Source organism: Carassius auratus, chromosome 9 (assembly GCF_003368295.1).
Source record: "Carassius auratus strain Wakin chromosome 9, ASM336829v1, whole genome shotgun sequence".
NCBI lineage: Eukaryota > Metazoa > Chordata > Actinopteri > Cypriniformes > Cyprinidae > Carassius > Carassius auratus.
The window spans coordinates 26,723,803-26,737,021 of record NC_039251.1 but is presented as its reverse complement, the minus strand read 5'-3'; the positions used below and the strand labels follow the sequence as shown (position 1 = coordinate 26,737,021).

General features: G+C 35.9%; 1 protein-coding gene across 1 annotated transcript in view; it reads right to left on the bottom strand.

Annotated features, from left to right (window-relative positions):
* The window catches only part of LOC113108919 (unconventional myosin-XVI-like), a 222,370-nt gene extending 209,502 nt beyond the window's left edge, over positions 1–12,868 (bottom strand). The window contains exon 1 of the mRNA XM_026272343.1: positions 12,711–12,868. The gene's annotated coding sequence lies outside the window, so the exon portion shown is untranslated. The remainder of the gene's footprint in view (positions 1–12,710) is intronic.
* Between the last annotated feature and the right edge of the window lie 351 nt (positions 12,869–13,219).

Below are 13,219 nucleotides of genomic sequence, written 5' to 3'. Positions count from 1 at the left end.
CATGACCTTCAATGCCAGTAATGCATGTGTGCTTGTCAGAAATATTTCTGTCACAAACAAGCTAGTGTACAAATTACCTTCAGCAAGAATCTCCTCGTGTTTTCTCTGCCACCACACTGAGCAAACTGCGAAACTGTGAAAGTTACTTGACAGTTTTGCAAGAGAACTGCAAGACGATCCCAGCAAGCAGTAACAAAGCCTGATGGGTCGTTTAGACCTTTTACATGACATGTAAACAAAGCTCATTTGTCCATCAATTCTCATCTAGCGTACCAGTGCTGTGCCTCTGATACCAATAACACAACAGATTCTGTCTCTCAGTCACGCATGAATGAATAGTTATATACTAAATTGGCAGGCTAAATTAGATTCAGTGTTCTTCATAGTGAGATAATGTCCTCCCAGGACAGTGTTTATGAAATTGATGTCCATAAATCTGAACCTCAGTGGGAATGGAACAATGTATTTTATGAAAGCTACAGACAAAGCACTTCTTGAGGGGGAAAACACTACAAAATGGTGAGAAGAGATATAACGGAACAAAAGTAGGTCAGATACACATCCCAACCAACCCACAGCAGAGTGAAAAGACATCAAATAACAACGGATTGTAGGAGAGCGGGAGCTAAAGCTCAGAGATGTGAATGATTTATGAATTGATGCTGATCAGTCGCTTTGAGCTTCAGATTCTACCAGCTAAACAAGACCAGAGAGAATATCTCCTATGCAGATAATTCCCTGGATCCTAAATTCTCAAGGGTTCACATTCCTGGGACTCTTGTTCATAAGCACTTGTTGAGTTAAAGAAAATGAAACGCTACTGGGTTCATCTGAGTTCGGTGCTCATTAAGGGGGTGCTTACACAACCTGAAAACTTTTTATGGGCTTTGACCATTTGACCAAACTTTTGAAAATGTGTTTTAAAGTGCATGTTTTTAAAAACAGCATCATTGTCTGTGCGTGAGATACAAAAAAATATGACTTTCGTGAAAATGGTGATGACATGGGCATGCATATTATGTGTTCAGTGTATAGGTACTGTATTGGCACAGACGCGTAGTGTTTTTTTACTGGGTGACAACACCAATTACTGGCCTAGCATGCATAATACAATGTTTTTAGTTGTTATCACAAATCTGCGTGAACAGGGATCATTTTACAACATTCTTGTCTGCATGTGAAAAATTTCAAAAATGCAAATGAAAAACATTTCAGGTTTTAGTTGTGTTAAATTGATAATGGCTCTCCCAGCAGCCAGGATTTGCAACAGTTTGTAATGCAAACTCCTTAAGTCCCCACAGACAGGAACTGGTGAATTTGCAACAGGAATATTTCCTCATTTACTGTATAAAACTAGTGTATATGTGCAGTTAACATATGTGACCCTGGAGCACAAAACCAGTCATAAGAAGCACGGGTATAGCTTTTTGTAGCAATAGCCAAAAATACATTGTATGTGTCAAAATTATCGATTTCTCTTTTATGCCAAAAATCCCCATGAGGGTATTAAGTAAAGATCATGTTCTATGAAGATATTTTGTAAAATCTTAATTATATCAAAAGTAAATTTTTTGATTAATAATATGCATTACTAAGAACTTAATTTGGACAACTTTAAAGGCAATTTTGCCAATATTTTGATTTATATGCACCCCCAGAATCCAGATATTTAAATATTCTTATTCTAACAAAACCATACATCAATGGAAAGCTGTATATCTCAAAAAAAAAAAAAAAAAACTTAAAAATCATTTTCTAAACCTTTGTTTGTTTACACAGGTGCTCCACAGTCCGTAATCAATGATGAATGTATGATTATTTATGATAGCCTATTTTGTAGATGTGTATTGAAGTGGGTAAATGGCCAGATGAAAACTCCCAGTTCACTCATTCATTTCAAGCAGAAATTCTGCAGCAAGCTGTTTTGCTGCATCAGTAGTCTGCAAAGCACTGCATCACCAATCAAAAACCCATTTCTGTCATTAAACACCAGAACGCTGATATATGACTGGGGGAACATTGGCTTGCTGTCAGCGTTTTAATGAGAAGATGAAGCCTTTAAGGCACGATGAATGGACAAGCTCTAGGTTTGTAATGAACACAAAATATTTCCGGCTGGTGTCAGCGCGAAAACAAAGACACAGCAACCAAAAGTCGATCATTTCAAAAAGTGTTTGTGATTTTCAGTGGCTTGAGTCATATGTCAGGATGATACAGCTGCCCTGATATCATAAAAATATGTGTGAATGCCACATACTGTACATGAAATGCAAGTGTATGTGAAATGCTGCTCAATAAAATCTAATCAGCATATTTATCCCATAATTCCAAGTGTCTCATGTTCCTTGTCAGTGTCTGCTGTGTGATAAGGGTTTGTGTTTTGATTTGTTGCAGTGACACGCTCCCTCCCATGCGAATGCTTTTGCCCTGCTGTTATGTGACAGGATTGATTTCTCTGCTGTTTTTGTTATGGCTGCGCATGGGACGGTGCTGGAAAAGGTGAGCGTAGATCCCTGTTATTGTATCAGATCTAAAAGGATATTCTATCATATCATGACAGACTTTCTCCAAGCGTGCTAATGCATTTTATATCACCAGATAGTTCACTGACTAATGAGATTAAATGAGAGGACTTCATTTCACATCAAGAAGATTAGAAACTTAGCTAGAGTACTTCAGAGGAAACGGCAAGACTGAGAGGGCGATCATGGAAAATTTCGTAAAATTTCTTCAAAATCCCTCCGAATAAGATGACAAGAGAAGAGTAAAAGATCTGTCACAGTGAAACTCATTTTCTGAGGGTAAAGCTGTTCTACAGGAATAGGATATTTTATTAATGGAGCTCCTTCTCTATATAGAACACAAATACAAAAAAAAGAAAAAAAGAAACATAAAAGTATTAATGTAGTCAGTTCAACTTATGCTCTATATATGTGTTTTGAAGATATATAATAACTCTATGGGCCCTATCTTGCACCCAGCGCAATTGACTTTGTACACCGACGCTTGTGTCATTCCTATTTTGCACCTGCGCAAAGCGCGCTTTTCCCTCCACAGAAGCACGTCGCTAAACTAGTGAATGAACTTGCGCTCCCTGGGCGGTTCAGCGCAAAAAAGGAGGCGTGTTCCGGCGCAAACAATCCCTGGTGCTATTTTGCTGTTCCATTAAACAATTGCGCCACTGACCAGAAAAAAACTAGTCTAAAGTCAGTGGCGCGTTGCGCGTTGTTCATTATGCTATTTTAAGGGCGCATGCTTGACCATAATGTATAGCGTGCACAATGCGCATACACTTTGCTCATGTAATCTACACAGATGCAACAGTTATTTTTGCAAATCATAAATTGTTACACTAAAAAAATATTAACACATGAGATGACGGAAATCATTGTGGTGTGCCACGAAGATGTGAACAAAATAGGCATAAGTCTAGCTTACAAATTATTCAGGCTAATTATTCTCCCATCCCCATACAACACAACTTCTCTGTCTTTCACTGCTCTTACAAGAACATCAGTCTCCTCGGCTGTGAACCGCTCCTGGCGTGCGCCTGGTAAATACGCCATAATAATAGCAATCCATAATGGAACTTGCGCACCTGCTTTTAAAGGGAATGTTGGATGACGCTCTGATTGGTTTATTTCACGTTACGCCCAAACCACACCTATGAATAATGAAGCTACTTCAGACCAACCCACTTTAGATTTGCGCCGGGCGCAAGAGCCATTTATCCCGCCGGGAAAATAGCAACAGCGCCGAGACCCGCCCACAAAGTTACTTGCGCTTCGCGCTTTGACACTTGCGTTTCAGATCGTTAAAATAGGGCCCTATGTAAGGAATAAAGCAGCAAACTGAATTATAAATAGTTATTCATTTGAAAATCTTTGGAATTATGACACGAAGGACACGGGAATATTATTATCATGAATTCATATGCTGAGGTATAACTTTATGACTAGATGTTGTATGGATCGTTTTGAACAGCCACAATATTTACAGTCGCATTACACTATTATTTAGATATTTTTTAACACCTAACCTGATCCTTAGCCCTAAACCTATTTTTTTTTAAATAAATGAAAAATAAGTACTATACACTATATATATATATATATATATATATATATATATATATATATATATATATATATATATATATATATATATATATATAAATATATATATATATATATATATATATATATATATATATAAATATATATATATATATATAAATATATATATATATATATATATATATATATATATATATATATATATATAAACTACATTCGTTTTATTGTTTATTATGTGTTTTAGTGTTTAGTGGTGGGTCATTTAGGTTCTAAAAAAAAATTACTCTATTTTATAATATCATCATATTGCATTGTTTAATTTCCAGACACAAGAAATGCTAATGATAATATCTAATACTTAATTTTTATTTATGTGTTTGTTTATGTATTTATTTACCTTGAAAGGGTACATTTTAGCTATAAAAATGATCTAGATATGTTGAGAAACTGGGTTTATGATCATAAGAATGTTGATGCTCTTCAATTCAGTCTACGTAGATGCTCAAGGTTTCTCACTGAAAGCATTAAAATACACATTAGGTAAACACACAAAATGCATTATTTGGTGCATTGGGAGTGAGACATTAAAATAAATTACAACATACAAGTTTACAATGACCCGAGGGTGAGTAAATAATGACCTTTGTTTCATTCGTGGGTGAGCAACTCCTTAAATGTTTGATTGTCTGAGTAACATTTAACATGTCACTCACATGGAGAGTGTAAGAGCGGAGAAACAGATAAAGACACCGAGAGAGCAAGACTCTAGAAACAATATATGAATATGATTGTGCTTATTTTGTGTGACTACGCCCCCTTAACTCTCTGTTCTTTCATAGAGGAGAATGTTCATTGCTCTGCATGTGTGTTGGGCTTGAGTGGCCAGATCACAACATGCAATGAACATGTAAAGAAGACAGATGCATCCCAAATCTCCTCATCCCTCCTTTATCCAGGCAGCTATGCCTCTTCTGCTCATACCCATCTGTTTCATGCACACGCACACACACACACAAACATATTCCTCATGACTTTGTTCCTCATATTTCTCTGTCACCCACATTGCTGTGAGTTCTGAGAGCTGACGTGAGCCTTTCTCTTCATCTTCTTTCACTTAGTTCCTCTCATTTCATATTCCATCTTCAGCTCATTCCGCCATCATCTGGCATTCTCTCTTTTTTCTGTCCATCCCCATCGTTCCTCCAACCATCACTAAACTCAAGAGAGACGCCGCTGAGAGCTGGAATATGTACCTTGTTATCTTAAAAATGAAACTGATTCAAGCCTGAAACAAGTACCCAGAGAAAAGATGTGATGCTCAGAGGTTACTATTGCATCACTCATGAGACTTAATAGCATACTCTGTTATGATTAATTTAAAGCTCAAGCATGTTTTTTTATTTTTATTAAAATACTTATATCCCAGAGACCTTTATAATTAAGCCATTCTTTACAAAAACATAAAAAAATATGTCTCTCTGAGCATCTCAATCAGATCAAAGCATACACATTTTTTTAACCAATGGAAAGCTTTTGGGGGCAGGGCTATGTTTGACTGATCAATGGCAGATGGGGATGTTAGAAAAAAAAACTGTTTGAAAGTAGTAGTTTTGCATATTGTGACAGGGCCTTCTTTTTCTAAAACATTTAAAAATCTTACCTAGGGTTAACATACAATCCTATTTTTTTCTGGACATGTTCTGACTAGGTTTTCAAAAGTGTCCAATAAGCTTTCAGTATTTTTTTCAATTGTTTTCAAATAGTTTAATAAATAGCAAGCAGGCATTTGATCTAATCTTCCAATCATTGCATGCAGTCTACAGGGATCAGTCACACCTAAATAAATAGACTGTAATATACTGTACATATACAGTATTGCCTAAGGATAGAGATGAGCATGTCATTAAGAAAAACAAAGCCAAAACCTGGTCATTTAAGGCAATTTATAAATCTGGTAAGTGGTAACACTTTAGAATAGGGAACATTTAGTTGTTTATTAACATGCATAGCATTGTGGCTGTTTATTAGTACTGATAAAGCACAAATTCCTCAATCATACCCAATACCTAAACCTTTACAACTATCTAACTAACCTGATAAGCAGTTAGTAGTTCGTTAACAGTGAGAACTGGACCTTAAAATCCCAACCAGGGCATGTCCAGAAAATGGAGGACGTATGGTCATCCTTAAGTTACAGAGCCCAAACTTTTGAATAGTAGTCTATATTAGAGTTATTGTTTTACTGATTTTTCTATCCTAGAAGTGTAAACAAAGGAGGTTGCTTTAACTGTGTACATGTGGGTGTGTGTGGGCCGTCTGCTCTGTGGACAGTCTGTGTATGATCAATGATGCAGGATACTCTGCCAATCTGCTCCACACACCTGCCCATAGTTACATACCATTCCAAAGCCCCGAGAGGCTGCCAGCTGCTCCCAGAGCCCCTCTTCACACACACACACACACACACACACACACACACACACACACACATACTGTACACACCACTCCTGTTGGCACCCAGAACTTTTCAAATAGCTCCATCCAAATTACAACAAATTTAGTAAATTTATGAATTTTATGTCAACAGTCAAAAACTGATTACTCCATTAGGCCTGTCTCAGAAATGAGTCAGATTCTCAGCTAAATTAGACTGTCTTTGTAACGTACGTCACTGTGGATAAAAGTATCTCCTAATGTAACACTCAATAACAAACATGACCCTCTCTCAGTCTCTCTGCATGTCCAGACGGGCCCAGACGTCAGCCCTGACACTGTTACCCAGCCAAGACAGTCACCAATTTTAGCCTGGAATGGGAAACAGAGTTAGCGAGGCCACCTATCACTTGCCAGGAACAGGTGAACCATGAGACTATTCTCTCATACCTTCTGCAGGAGCTAAAATCTGCTTTAGTACACATATCTCTGCCTCCTTTAGAACATTTACTTTCAGAATCTAAATTTTATTCACTTGAAATTTTTTCACATAAAAATAATAAAATAAAAAATGAAAATTCGGTCATCATTTACTTACCCTTACATCTGTTCAAACTGTAGGCTTTTATCTCTTCACAAAAAAAAAAAAAAAAAAAAAAAGACATTTTGAAGAATTTTGGAAACCAAACATTAGAGCCCATGGATGACATTGTGTGGGCAAAACATTTCAAAATATATCCATGAAATGCATAAGAAGTGTAATTGACTATGTCCATATTTGGGTAGAGTATCATTTTAAAGGGGTCCTATTATGCTCTTTTACAAAGTGATTTTGTTTTAGGGTTGTACTAGAACATGCCCTCATGCTTGATGGTTCAAAAAACACATTATGTTTCTCATAATTTACATTATTTCAATACTTTTCTCCCCAGTCTGGCATAAATGGCTCAATTGGTTTCTGGTTTGATGAAGCTCGCCTTCCGAAAAAAAAAAAGTGTTTCGTGATTGGTTAGCTGTCTCAGTGCAGTGTGATTGACAAACATCTTAGACAGTTTTTCAGTACTGCCAAAGCAGAAAGTTCTGTCTAATCCGGTATAGTTAAGGATGGTGTCAATATTGTGTAGGGTATCAGACCCGAACCAGACAAATTAAAGATTTGATCGGGAAAATGGTTGAAATATGAGGAGCCAAATTCCACAGAAAGGCTCAAAACAACAGGATGTTGTAAATCAATTCCTAGCACCACAAGTCGGAAGCAAGTCCACTAACTAGCAGCTTGAACAGATTTCAATATTAGAACAAAACAATCATTAACAATTCCAATTCAGAAAGGAGATTGTCAAATTTGGGGCAAGTAATCAAGATTGATGGTCAAAGAGATGCACAGCATGACCATCACATATAAATCCATGATAGTAATCATGATCACAAGCTCTTTGGATTGACTTCCCCCCCAACTAGAAGAAAAGAACCAGACTGAAATTCCTAAGTGAACCTTTTAACCTCTGGTCTAGAACGTCCTTATGTCAAAGAATGGCACAGAAAAGTGTCTTTTACAGATGTAGATGCACCAAAATGAACTCAAAAAACTTCTTAAGGAATATAAATCCATTGCTTAATCCATATTCATTTATATGCAAACCACACATTTGACTATCATGTTTCTAATCACTTATTGTGTATACATTTTTAATAACTATTGAATAGCTTAAGGATTCATATTCATGTTTAGTATGTGTGTGTTTGAATCTTCTTGTTTGAAACGTTTCTGACAATCAATTATTTGTCAAATGTATCATATTCTTGTTATAGGAATCAAGTCCAAAATTATGCCCTGTAAGAGCGGGAAATTCCGGACCACGTGATTGATAAGATAACATTTGATTTATCTATAGGGGTGGAGAAACATTGCAGCACCCCAAGCAAAGACAATATCTTATTGGTCAAGGAAAACAATGCTGTAGTACAAACAAGCCGTTTGTTTTAGTTCTTGAAAAGGGGTTTTGTTTTTTATTCTTTAACTCCCTTTGGAGTGGACTTTGGGATTTGTAACATTGTAGATCTTTTTCATGCCCAAACATGCACACTACACACTGACTAAAATTCAAAAAGTAAAAAAGCATAATAGGATACCTTTAAAAATAAAAGTTGGCCTTGATTGAATGGGCAAGGAAGATTAATGCCTAAAGGCATAGTCTGTAAAACCAATATTAGTGCCATTCCTGTTATGCAGTACATTTATGTATCTCCATATAGATAATAAAAATAATGGATACATTTGAAACTCACAGTTTGTAGCAAAATGTCATGATTCCTCATGTTATTCCAAATGTGTATTACTTTCCTTCTTATGTGGAACACAAAATAAGATATTCAGAGGAATATTGGCAACCAAACAGTTTTCATGACCATTGAAAATAAGTTATGCACTATCCCTTTAATGAAAACATTTTCCAGGAAGTAGAATAATATTTGTTTGAAACACAACAGAACAATTATAAGAGAACAGAATTATATTAAAAAACAGTTTCTATCTTTATCGCTTTATTTCTATTCTGTGCAAGTGTAAATAATCTGAAGTGCCTGATCTTGACCAAATCATATTTTACAGTATTAACAGTATGTAGGAAGCCCAGCAGGAAACACAGTAAGCTGATCCACTCAACCCAGAAGACCAATAATAGAAAGCAGCCCAAGCCCAAAAAAGTGTCTGTGTGTGCCATGTCAGGAATGTAACAAATGGCCAAACTCCTGAAGCGTTCTCAGGATTGCAAACATATTTCTGATCACACTATCAGTTTATACAAAGTTCTCAGCTACAAAACTCTAATTCAGAGCAATTAAGCCGCACATTTCCCTCCTTCAGCACTAGCATAATCCGTCAGAAAATTCCCACATTTCTCTCAAGTAGCCATCCATCACCCACTCTCTACTTTCTGTCCATTTCAGAAAGAAAGAGAGAAGGCTGAGACCTATTTTGAGCTCTCTGCTCGAATTTATCATTACAAATAATACCGTTATCAAAAAAAAAAAAGGTCAACAGCTGACTGGAGAAAAACAGCATACACTGTAAACAATGAGTTAAAGTCTAAACTAACAACAGGTCTCCAAACAGCCGCTGTTTATGGATAACTGAGGAGGGATGTGAAGAATATGGCTTGAAGAAAGAAAGGAAGATATCAGTCTTCTGGTAACTTCAGAGAAACATATTCCTCACAGGCAATCGGAGGGAAGAGGGAGAGAATTTGATTAGACTGTCATGGCGTCTCAGATGCCTGAGCTGATACAGAATGAGATGGAGGACAAAAAGTAGTGTGAAAGAGGGGGGAAATATTAATAACATGATTGTATCTGTGATGTGATGTAAAATAATAGAAAAAAAAGTCATATTCTGCATACTCAAAAATCTAAAATCTAAAAGTCACAAGAGAGATGTAAGCTATTTATATGTTCACCACTTTCAATGCCAAGCTAACAAAGTTGGAACAAGAAGCATCTTGATTTAAGAAATCACATGATCAATCAGAACAAGCACTGTTCCAAAAAACACACACCATATAATTGATCAATATACTAAATTACAAAATATAAAGATATAAGAATAGAAATCAGTTAATCAACATATTAAATTACACCAAATCAAAATATAAAGTGATAAAGAAAAAAAAAAAAAACACAACATGTAAATCAATATACTAAAACACCAATATACTAAATCTAAATATACTAAATGATCAATATACTAAATGACACAATTTAATAAATAAAAAAAAATAAAAAAATAAAAAAATAAATAAATATGTGGCAAGGAAAACAGTGAACATGTGCCTTGTCTTTCAGTAAACTGCTTATACGGTTTCATCTTCCTTGTAAGCCGTGTACACTTTTGGTTGTAGTATGCAATAGTGAATATCCACTGAGCCTATTGAGATGTTCCACTCAAAGTAAGATAGTGTTTCAGGATCATGATGATGAACTGTTTGACAGCACACACGCTGTTTATGTGACAATGAGGAAAGCAAGTGAGGGAGTGTGAAACCTGAAAAAAGGGTTTGCATTAGTTGCAAGCGACCCTCTAAATCAGGTTAATGTGGTGGATTTGTTCCAGGCCCTCCAGATTTTGAGTTTGAAGGCATCTGTAGAAACCATCACTCACTGATATTGCCTTTCCACCACCACCACCACCCATGATAGCACACGCACAATTACTCCTGACCTACTTTAGTACACCAAAATGCTGCATTCTGAGAACATTTCTTCTGTGTTAAGGCTGAATATTTAGTGACACACTCTTAAACCAGGTACACACTGCTGCTGAATGTGCTTATCAGTCCTCAAACCCAGTTCTGTTTATTATATTCAGAAATTAGGTTACAAGAACACAATTTGATACCCAAAAATGACAGTCATAAATTGAACTACTACTTGTTAATGCAGTGATAGCAGTTTCAATTACATACTGACTTTTCGTAAGTCATAAGGTGCTAGACAGTCATAAAAGCAGAGGAATGTCTTGACTCATTTGCAAATTTTGATACTGTGTTTCTCCAGCATATTGTGTCTCCCATCAGTGCTGCAACATTACACTCCAGAGAGAGAACACGGTTAAAACGCAGCACCTTAATGTGCATAAACAAAACACTATGCCTCTGTCGACACCTTAATGAGCATAAACAAAACACTATGCCTCTGTCGACACCAATTTAATAACAACTGCTAGACATGAACACATCATAGCTGCTCATAATTAATTCAAAACATAGAAACTCATAAAGTGAGCTTCAGTAATCAAAATCCACTGTGATTAGTGCGGCCTGACCAGCGCTGAGAAAAATAACAGGTACCACGTCAACCCTTTCAATCTGCTGCAGCAGTCAAGACCGGACAATAATCTTAATGATGTTACTCAACAGCCATATGGATTCAACTGAAAATGCACAGAGAAAATTAAATATGAGAAGTACTATTCATACATAACCATGCCTAACCAACTAGGGATATTTAGGGCTGCTAAGCTCTGATAGTATTCAGTTATTATATATTTGGACACTCTGAGCATATGGCAGGGGGCTTGAGGACCCTGCAGACAGGACAAAAAATAGTCTTCTTCTGCAAAATTCATTTGAACAAGCAAACAAACATACAATTCAATAAGAGCAGAAACACAGCAGTGCTGATAGAGGGACCTCCTCCTGTGTTGAGCTAAGTTTCCATTCAGCCTCCAAGAAAAGTTATCATATACACATGCTTATTTAAGGAATAGTTTACCCAAAATGAACATTTTGTCATCATTCACTCACTCACCCTCATGTCGTTCCAAACCTGTTTGAGTTTCTTTCATATGTTGAACACAAAAGATATTTTAAAGAATTTTGAAGAAACAAACTGCTGTTGGTCCCAATTGACTTCCATAGTAGGGAAAGAATCATTACCCTAACATAAAACTTTTTTCAATAATAATAAAAAAAAATATTTACTTTTTATATATTCACATTTATTTATTTAATTTATATAGCCAGGAGTGTATATATATATATATATATATATATATATATATATATATATATATATATATATATACACATACATATACAGTCTTTTATTCAGTAAGGAAATTGAGCAAACTTAACAGTAAAGACCTTATTAATATTACAAATTATTTATATTTCAAGAAATCCTGAAGAACAAACAATCAAACAAACAACTTATGGTTTCCACAAAAGATATTACATTGATAATACTAAGAAGAATTGACACTGAAGAATGCAGCAATGGTTGATAAAAAAAAAAAAAAAAAAAAAAAAAATGCATGACATTTTAACATTTTATTTTAAATTGTAATATTTTTCTGTATTTTTGATCACATAAATGCTTCCTTGGTGAACATAACATGCTACTTTCACTACTTTCTATTAAAAATAAAAACAACAAACAAAAAAATTCTTAGCAACCCCAAACGTTTTACAATTTTATATTCACTATCAAGGATTAACTAACATAAAAATGACATAATTAGTCATAATTATCACCCTGAGTAATAGACTTACCTTAGATCTAACCCTAAACCTAATTTTAAAGGTGAATAACCATAAACCATTTTAATTTTGAATCACATTGCAGTTTTGTTCCCTAAACCTTGTGAGTGTGGATCGTTTTGTTCCCAAAGTATAGCCACATAAATACAGTAAAACGCACACTAACCTCTTAATCCTGATCTCTTCTTCTTGTGCAGTTTATAATCCAGAGATCTTCTGCACTGCTTGAGACACCTCAACTCTTTGTATGTCACATGCACAGAGAGATCTGTGATTTATACTAAGCTGCTTCCACTCCACACAGCTCCCATGGGCTGGTGTCTTCCACAACTAACTCATCCCACTGAGTGAGCAGTTTTAGAAAGAGAGAGAGAGAGAGAGGAGAGGGGGAGGAGTCACAATGGAATCCAATTTGATAAGAATGAGTCTGTATTTAAAAAAGAAGAGCACATTGATCGTAACAGAGCTGTGTGCTGGACTACAGACGAACTGAGATTGACAGGCACTCCAAATCTCTGATTACATCTGCTTAGTGAAGAGCAGCTGCTCTAAAACAGTGACACAGGACTTCTGCTGGCCATGAAACTGTAGCGGGGGAGGGAGGGGGGCGAGGGACGAGGGCTGCTGAAACGTCTAACGCGCAAACATACTGTATACACTAATATGTAATTCAGT